Source organism: Cynocephalus volans, chromosome 13, assembly GCF_027409185.1.
Source record: "Cynocephalus volans isolate mCynVol1 chromosome 13, mCynVol1.pri, whole genome shotgun sequence".
NCBI lineage: Eukaryota > Metazoa > Chordata > Mammalia > Dermoptera > Cynocephalidae > Cynocephalus > Cynocephalus volans.
In genome coordinates, this window is record NC_084472.1 from 102541105 (window position 1) to 102550850 (window position 9746).

At 38.3% G+C, this 9746-nt stretch overlaps 1 pseudogene; it reads right to left on the bottom strand.

The window, feature by feature from the left end:
• Positions 1-5644: 5644 nt before the first annotated feature.
• LOC134361742 (cyclic AMP-dependent transcription factor ATF-1-like) lies at positions 5645-8377 on the bottom strand (annotated as a pseudogene).
• Between the last annotated feature and the right edge of the window lie 1369 nt (positions 8378-9746).

Below are 9746 nucleotides of genomic sequence, written 5' to 3' on the forward strand. Positions count from 1 at the left end.
AACTAAGTAAACGTTGGGTGTTATCATTCTTTTAAATCTTTGCCTTCTGACAAGCAAAGGTTCATATAAACTATTCAAAAAAGTAAATTCCTTGATCTGTTTCATAATACACATTGTGTCATGCAGCGTTAGCATAGCCACACATTATAGGCTTATTCTAATAAAAGTACCTGAATCACAGCAAGAAACTATAGTATTACCGGAGTCCAGCTCCAGCTGGTTCTTGGAGCCCGAGAAGGATGTGTGGAGTTGGCGAAAAAAGAAAAAAAGAACAAGAAACGGACCAGTGATGTCTACCTAGTGCATCAGTGGACGACCGACAGAAGCCGTTCTCCTTTATTCATACCTTGTCTATCCTTTGATTACATAAAGCAAACATTTTTCATCAAGTTAATATTAAACTATGAACATAAAATAGATCAAAACAATCACTCTTAAATCACTCTTTTTTTATTATACTGAACCGTAACTTTTTAAGGAACTACATGTCATTATTTATAAATCATAATCTTTAGGAAAGTACATATCATTCTTTAAAAAGTGACGAAAGCAGTGAGTTACCTCAACCGATTGTCTTCAGTCAGTCACAGATCACGATCTCCCAGAAAAGTCCACATCGTTCTTCAAAGTGAAACGAACTTAACCACCAAGAGTCTCAAACCGAGGTCTGTGGCCAGTGGCCAGAGACCTCACGGTTGGCAGCACATGCGGTTTTTAAGTAAAACATTTAACCCTTGCAACATCTGATTTACATATTCATCACCTATTTTGATTTTAGTTTTTTATCTTAATTGACTAAAGGCAACAATTATTAAAAAACACATCCTTTTATAATATGAATTTAGCTATTTGTGTAAAATGATTCTTTGTTTAAAAATTTTTGAACAACTTTAAAAGCCCAAACCTAACTGATTTTTTCATAAACAAAACTTAAAATTTTTTACTCATATTTAATCTTCCCATACCATATATTTGTCCTTTATATATGGCCCTGTATAAGAAAGAGGGGGTCGATCAGCTCCTCCATGTAGCATGCCATTTCTTCCTCCAGGAGCCCACCAGACTTTTAATATTTATCCTACACAATTGTTGTCTCTGACAGTGAAAACCAAACCCCTGCGTGGTAGGATAATGACCCGGGCAACTTGTGCCGCGGGTAAATTTACAGGAAAACTTATTGTTATTTTACTCTGCTCCACCGCCCCATCCATCCATCTGTACGGGAAGGCCTCTTGGTTTCTTTGTACCTTCTTTTTGGAACAATAGTTAGAATAAATCATGGACCCAGGTGTACTTTTCAACATTTTTACCTGGGTTTTATTAATCAGATCAAACTTGTTTCTATTAACTGAGAGGTTTCCCAAAAGGCCAGTTTTGTTAACCAAGAAAAATGTAATTTCATTTGTATCATTATTAAAAGGTACAACTGCCACCTCACACCAGACGCACAAGAGCATAAACATTCCCATAAAACATCCAGTTATTTCCAGGGGGGTTGAGGAGTACATGCAATCCAGAGAACACCAGAATAGGGATTTTTGGGAAAACTTCCCCGGGACCCCTTGCCACACACACGGAGATTCTCTGCAGCTCTGCTGAATGGAGAACCGTCCTCCTTACATTCCCACGCCGGAGTCCACGGACGCATGGCTTCTGACATAGTATTAAACATTTCTCAATGGTTTTGTTTTCAAGTGACTTATTCAATATAATCTTTTTTTTTTTTTTTTTTTTGGCAGCTGGCGGGTACAGAGTCAATATAGTTTTTATTACTCATCCAACCTCTATTTGTTAAACTTTTTCCTTTCAATATGTTTTTTTATTTTTATTTACTGTTCTTTATGTGAAACACTATCAATGATATTGACATTTTAGGTTGATTGGCATCCACAAAAATGCTAGTTCTGCTTTGTTGTTCCTCTTTATTTGAGTTGCTTCTACAGGAATTACATATATCAGATGTATTGCTGTTTTATTAGTGCAATGAAAAAGATGCTTAATACTTCCATGCTACTTTTCCATAGAGCAACTAAAGATAACTTTCTTTTGATTTATAAAAGTAGTATATCTATAGTTAATAAGTCACACAATACAGGTAGTATAAAAAGTAAATTTCTTTTTCCACCTCCCCTCACCTCTCTAAATTCTGATCTTCAGAGGATAAGCACTGTTTAGTTTCTTACTCACCCATGTAGACATTTTCTATTTCTATAAGGAGTGTACAAGTGTGTGTGTGCATGTGTGTGCGCGTGTGCTCCTGGAGACACAAACATACACACACACACACACACACACACACACACACACAGCCTAAGATTCATAAGTGCTTTCTGGAGGCTCTGAGTTCTAAAAGAACTCAGCCTCTTCTTGGGCAGATAAGGGCAATTCCAACACCAACTCTAACAGTAAAGGTAGAAAAAGTCTATTAACCCCCAGTCTGGCCAGGTCCTCATATACCATAAATCCATTATCCTAAGGTGAAAGTAGAGAGAATATGCTTTGGAGGAGGAGATTGAATTCCTCAGTAAGATTGGAAGGCATTACCAGTCTTGAGAAGGAAAACACTATTAATATCACCATTAAGGAAGGCATACTCCCTCCTTTTGCTTTAGCTGTTGGAAAAACAACATTTCACTGTACACTGTGCACATAAATAGAATTCACAATGGTGGAGGGCTTGGGAGGCCTCAGAGGAAAGTTGTTTCACAAGAACCTGGGTTATCCAGTACCCCTCATCCATCTCCAGCTTAAAAGCCAAGGTTAAGAATTCTCAAGAGGAAGAAGGCATGGCTAGAGATTTGAGTTGGGAAATCAGCTTCTGGGCCAAGCCATCACATGAGGTCTATTAGTGGTCCTAACTTGTCCTATTTGACAGAGCAGATCATTTTCTAATGCCCATTCTCTTCTATATTAAATTATTTTCAATAATAATGCAATTGTGGAGTATGCATAAAGCAAATGTACTTCACAGGGCCTGGTTTTCCAAAGCCTTGCAGTTTCAAATATTGACCTTGCAAAGGACAGGAAATTTTCCCCAGGCTATAGTCTCTGTTGTAAGATAAAGAATTGTAACACAGCAAGGTTGCTGGCTCTCAGACAGACAGGTTACTGACTGACATGTAAAGATACTGGGAGATTGCTGTAAGAAGAGAATGTTTGCTAAGATCAAGCTTTTGTTGGTGAATCAACATAACTTCTTGAAAATTGCATTATAGAATGTCACCTTACTTTTCTTACTGAATGTTACCAGCTTCTATTGTTGAACTTGTTAAACTATACTTAGAAAAAAAACCCACCTATGTTCTCTTCCTGTAAATTCCCAGTCTGGAGAATAAATGTGGGAAGAGAACCCCAATTTTTGGTTAATTTCCCAAATGGAAGGAATGCTTCTATCTTGAGGGTTCTGGGAGATTAACCCCTTTTCAGGACTTCTCACTGCTCAGAAAAGATGGGCTTTGAGTAATCTTTGGCAGCTCCGTCATCCAGGAGAAAAGGGGTGACAAATCTGTGGGAGGCAAAGCAACATGCAGTAATTGTTTTTCCTGAATTGTTCTTTAGTTTAAAGACAACAATTTAAAAATTATTTTCATTTTAAAGATATTATTCAAATTTAGTGAAATAATTCATGTATTAACAAAAATATGTATTTCCCAGACAAAAAATATTATGTCTTGCTGTCCACACTCTGTTTCACTGATTTAAATTTTAAACACAAATTTGAAGTGGCCAAATAGAGTGAGAAATTGAAGTAACTCAAGTTCCTTTTCCTTGCTTTTTCAATCATTGTGCAATCATTGTTTATATTACATCTATACTCTTTAAAAGAAGAAATATGTATATTATCACAGGGGTTGGAGACACAGCTGCCTGAAGAGAGCTTGAACTATTCCAAATTTTCACTCTCGAAAAGCATGTGTGTAGCTGAGTCTGAGCTGACTGTATGACCGTAGCTTTCATGCAGAATACAATGTTTGTTCAAGCATAAATAATAAAAATATGCTATACTGAAGTTTTCATATGCATTATTATAACTCAATAGTAGTAATAGCAATTGTTTAATGTCACCTCTCTCCCCCTGGATGATGGAGAGGCAAAAAGGATTACTCAAAGCCCATTTCGTCTGAGCAGTGAGAGGCCCCAAATGGGTTAATTTTCCATGAGCCCTCAAGAGAGAGGCATTCCTTCCAGGAAAATTAACACCAAACTGGGGTTCTTTCTCAGTATTTATTCTCCAGGCCAGAAAGTTACAGAAAAGGAACATAGGTGGAGTTTTGGCTAAGAATAGTTTAACAATAGAAGCTGGTAACATCAGTGAAATAACAAAGTGACATTCCATAATGCAATTAGTAAAAAGTTAAGGCGGTCCACCAACAAAAGCTTGTTCTTAGCAAATGCTTTCTTTCCCTACAGTAATTTCCTCAGTATATTTACATAACAGTCAAGTAACTTTCTCAACATATCAATCAGTAAGTTAACCAAGGACATTTGTCCTTGAGCCAGCAATTTTGCTTTGTTACAATTCTTTACCTACAACAGAGACGTTAGCCTGGGGAGAGTCTCCTGTCTTTTGCAAGCTTAACATTTCTATATGTTATTTTAGAAAGTTAGGCTAAACCTGAAGCTACAGGGCTTGGGAGGCTGGGCCCTGTGAAATGCATTTGCTTTATTAATGTTCGTGCTCTCTACGGTGTGGTACTTAGATCAACAAGAGATTTTAAGGCGAAGGAATATTTTACCGCTAACATTTTTAGAATTGCTGGAGCATGGTGATAATAAATTAGACCAATTTCCACCAGTTTTATGTTGCTTTAAATTCCCTACAGTCAGTAACCCCTTACTGCCTAATAAATACAAGATCATTTTAAAAATAATAGCAAACAATTTAATACTACAACCAAAATATAACATAGGAAAATTAAAAGAATAACAAAACTGCATGCATTGTTCTAAAATTGTGAATATAGGCAATAGATAAACTTGCTTCCTGTTTGTTAATGTACCTAATCTAGATTCAATTGGTGGCAACTCAATCAACAGTGTATAATGTATATCTAAACTGTTTCTACGTTTTGTTTTTAATAAAAGCCAGAGAATAGTTTCATAGTAAGATGGAATGGGAGATGAGATTATGAAGCAATTTCACCAAGCTCAGAATAGTAATATTTCAATTTTATGCAAAATAAACAAAAGATGCTGTATTTTTAAAATGTACCTTTAATCATACAGCTATAGAATGTTCAAACAATTTATTATAAGAAATTATAGTTAAATTCAAATTATATTTGTATATTTTTTTAGGGTAAATTGATTGTTTTTTAAATTCAACTTACCAAATTTCATCTTATCTGCCATTTTTGGTTTGACAGCTGATGTTATTTGGAAAATTAAAATTGTTGAACGTTCATTTCTTGCTTCTTGAGTATGTTTAATTCTTACACAGCTTCCAGTTGTGCCGGTAGTTTCCTTGAGGTCATTTTCCAGTTTATCTGCTGTCATCAGATCTCTTGCATAAGATGTTTATCTTTGAGTTGCAAAAGCCTAAACAAAAAGTTTCACTTTTGACCTTTTAATTTATAAAATTCCACTATCAAGAAGTCCGTCTAATTTTTAGGCAAGCCCACAAAAATATTTTCATACTTAAGAATCAAACACTTTTATTGGAATAAAAATCCTTCCAGGTTTTTAACTCCTGTGTTAGAGTTTTTTTTTTTTTTTTTTTTTCTCCCAGGACTGCAACTTGATTTTCCAGGCATTTCACATATTCTTTCTCCTTTCTGCAATGTTCTCGAGCAGCTTCTCTGTTTTTCATCAACCTTATTTCTTTTTCAATTGGGGGTCATCTGTCTCAGCTGTCTGAGATGTAACAGTCACAGGGGATGTCATCACCACAGTTTGTGGCACTGGAGAAGCTAAAGGTGTGGTATGGATCTGATATGTCTGCATATCTCCTGATACGGTCTGTACAACCATCTGGTTGCTGGGTACAAGTATTTGCTGCCCATCAGAGGTCTGCACATACTGGAGAAGTGTCGTACCTTGCTAAGTACTGCCTGAATTTGTCGTGATTGACGTCTGAAGCCCCTGTACTCCATCTGTGCCTGGACTGGCCAACTTTATGGCTCCATTTGGAGCAATGGCAATGTACTGTCCCCTGCCAGTCTGATAGACGGGAGTTGGAACAGACATAGAAGAGACAGCAGAAACTCCAGGGTTTTCTCTGTCTCCTTTTCTGCCCATGTGTCTTCAGAAGACAGGTTTTGCAAAAATTTTCTATAAGATGGGTGCCATGCTAGGATCCTCTATGGGCTTTCTGTGAGGAGCCTGTGCTGTCAGATGAGACCTTGACTCCTCACCCTCTGATAAAGATGATGCCTCTTGAGCAATACAAGAAGTGTGAGTTTCCTGAGCTATTGAACCAGGTTGTGGTGCTGTTTCTGAACCGTTACGTGGGAATCTCCCATAATCAACTGCTCTCAGGAGGCCGTTCAATGTGGGAAGTCACTCTCAGCTCAGCTCCTAATTGCTCTGAGGCTGGTGATCAGGCCCAGAGCTGTCATCTCTGGCCTTGACCGACGCCTGCCCTGTGCACTTCTCGTAGGGGGAGGTGACTTGAAGCGTAGAGGCTTGTCTTCCTTGGCTTCTCTTAGTTCATTAAAATATGTTTTGATAAAAGGAATCGATTCCAAATGCATATCATTTCTGACTGAATCTTTTTTTAATGGAAAATAAAATTTACAGTAACTTCACAAATGTGCAAGGTCAAGATCATCAACTATTTCACTAATTATTGGTAAATTGGTCTGAAGAAATTGTTTTTCCAAATCTAACTTCGTTTTGCTCTTTGATATTGTTTGGCATTGACAAATAGTGCACTACTTCTTCTTCGTATTGAAGTATTAAGATAACAAAAGTACCAAATATATCAAAAAAATAAACAAGTCCGTTGCCCCATTCACATCTTTAAAAAGTTAATTAAACTAGTTTCCTTACCTTACAGAAACACTAAGAGGTAGTTCCTTGACATAGGTTTTCTCCTTCATAGCCACTAGTTGCATACCTTAGGATGCAATACTAGGTGCTTGTGACCAACTTTCACAACAATTCTCATAATAAAAATAATGTCTCGCTGGCATTTACATAATTCATGATTTTTGCTATATCAGTGTGTTAGTGTTCTCCAGAGAAACAGAACAAATAGGATTGAGTGTGTGTGTGTGTGTGTGTGTGTGTGTGTGTGTGTGTGTGTGTGTGTGTCTACAGAAAGAAACAGATTTATTATAAGGAATTTCTCACATAACTATGGAGTCTGTCAAGTCCCAAGAGGTGCAGTCAACAGGCTAGAGGCCCAGGATAGCTGATGGTGTCCCTCTGGTTTGAAGGCCTGCAGGCTCAAGACCCAGGCAGAGCCGATGTTTCAATTCAAGTCCAAAGGCAGAAAACAAGCTGCTGTCCCATGTCAGTGCAGTCAGGCAGGAGGAGACTTCCTCTTACCCAGGGAAGGTCGGCCTTTTTGTTCTATTCAGGCCTTCAACTGACTGAACGGGCATTGCAGAAGGGAATCTGTTTCATACAGATTCAAATGTTAATCTCATCTAGAAACACCCTCAACGGACAAACACAGGATAATGTTCGACCGAATGTCTAGGTACACGGTGGCCCACTCAAGTTGACACATAAAATTAACCGTCATAAGTCCACGCCTTATGAACTTGACACCCACACACATCTCCTTAAATCATACTCAATCTCCAAATAAAGACAATAACAAGGTCATAATTCCACCTAACATGATACGACCCTCTGCATACAAACAAAAACATACTAATGCCTCCCCCAGAAGAGGAGGTGAAGTCCTTGGATAATAATGTTTATTCTTCCTGATATCCCATAACTTCAATACTGTGATATGAAATTAATAACACTTAAATATTGTGATATTAAGGCAATGCATCTTATGTTATATGTTATATAAGATAAGGGGGAAAGAAAGGGAAAACAAATATTTGCCATATTTATTACTGTATATTCACACACAATATTTATAACAATTACAGTCATGACAATTACAGTCCTCATTTCTATAACTGATCATGTGGTCATAGCTGGTATTTATAACTACATTTTCCCATTACCCATTCTGTATTCCCTTTGCTTTCACCAAGCACCTCAGCTGGTTGTGGTCTTTACCTGGTGAGGTAAAGTTCTTGATGGTGGCACTAATCTCTGCAATCTCCCCAGGGATATAATATAGCTTTTGGCTTACTATGCTTCTAGGTAGAGGCAGTTCCAGTGGCTTCCACTTGGCCGTTCTCACCATAATAACCCTCACCCCACAGGTCAGGGAACCAATGCGGGGATTCTGCCAGCTGCTGAGCATGTCTATTCTAATTATGCATTCCTGAACTGCAGAAATAAACACAGGATGGGTTCAGGGATCCACGGTGACATGGACCTGAGCTAAAATTCCATTGGTCATTGATCATCTTGTTACCAGACTCAGGTCCGGTTGCCCGCCGCCTTGAGAAGGAAAGGAAAAAAAAAAAAAAATCCCCAGAAGTCAAATGGTTGGTGTTAGAAAAGCAGATGCATTCAGCTGAAGGAGATGGTAGGCTTATCCCATCTCAAAGATTTACATTTGCTGAGGGGTTTTTAAAGGAAGCGTTGAGGGAATGGAATGTGGGAGGTGAAAAGCAGGAGAGCAGGAGATGTGAGTTACGAGGAGTCCATTTCTATGGGTCAAGTACAAGGTCTTGCCAAAGCCTCATCTGGTTTCTGTTCTGATCTTTGCTGTTATCTCAGGACCCTGCAAGATTTTGATTTGCACCAGTGTACTTGGCTGGTGCCCAAGGTCAGCTTTAGTCATTTGACCTTGATCATTTCTCAAAACTCTACAAGTCTCAAAGAAAGAACTGTTCGCTTTGCAAAGTATTAATTAGCTTCTCGGCCTTGTTTTCCTACTTAGCGAGTGAGATAAGAAAGTCAGGGGATGGGAAGAAAGAGTGGAGAGAAAAAAACTGTCCTTTTTAAAATCCTCTCCCACTCCACAGCCCAGGCAGCTTTAGGTCCCACCATGGCTTCAGTCCTGCTCCCTCCAACAATCTGACCTCCGTAACTCCTGCTCTGACTGGGGAGCCACAGTGACACTGTGGGTGCCTCGGAATTAGTGTCAGTTCAGAGCCAGTGTTCCTGAAAAGCCTGATTATCTCCTTTTCTCCAGTGCATAGTCACCTTTGCATAAGATCATAAATCCCTTTGGGGGAAGCTGGGAGAACAATTAACAGTATAGGGCTGGCTGATTATCTTAGTTGGTTAGAGTGCAGTGTCATAACACCAAGGTCAAGGGTTCGTGTCCTCATACTGACCAGCCTCCAAAAAAACCCAGAAATATTAAAAAAAAAAAAAAAAAAAAAAAAAAGATTAACAGTATACATTTTTTGCAATACAGCAGGGTCTTTCCTCAAGGGGACATGGTCTGCCCCTTATTCTGGGTCTATAAATTGAATCAACTCTGGGAATTGATTGAGGGGCTGTGACCCTTTGTTTTTAAGATTAAAATTAGACTTTTATTCATTCAACCTAGAATTTTTCCAATTTTACAGATAATGTAAGAATCTATTAGACTGCCTATCTATTTCACTTCCAGGAACACCGTGATCCACTAGTCAACGCCACAGATCTCTGCAAGTCATGTTGTTCTGACTGCTGCTTTCACTCAATTGTCTATTACAGGAATCATGCACATCTTG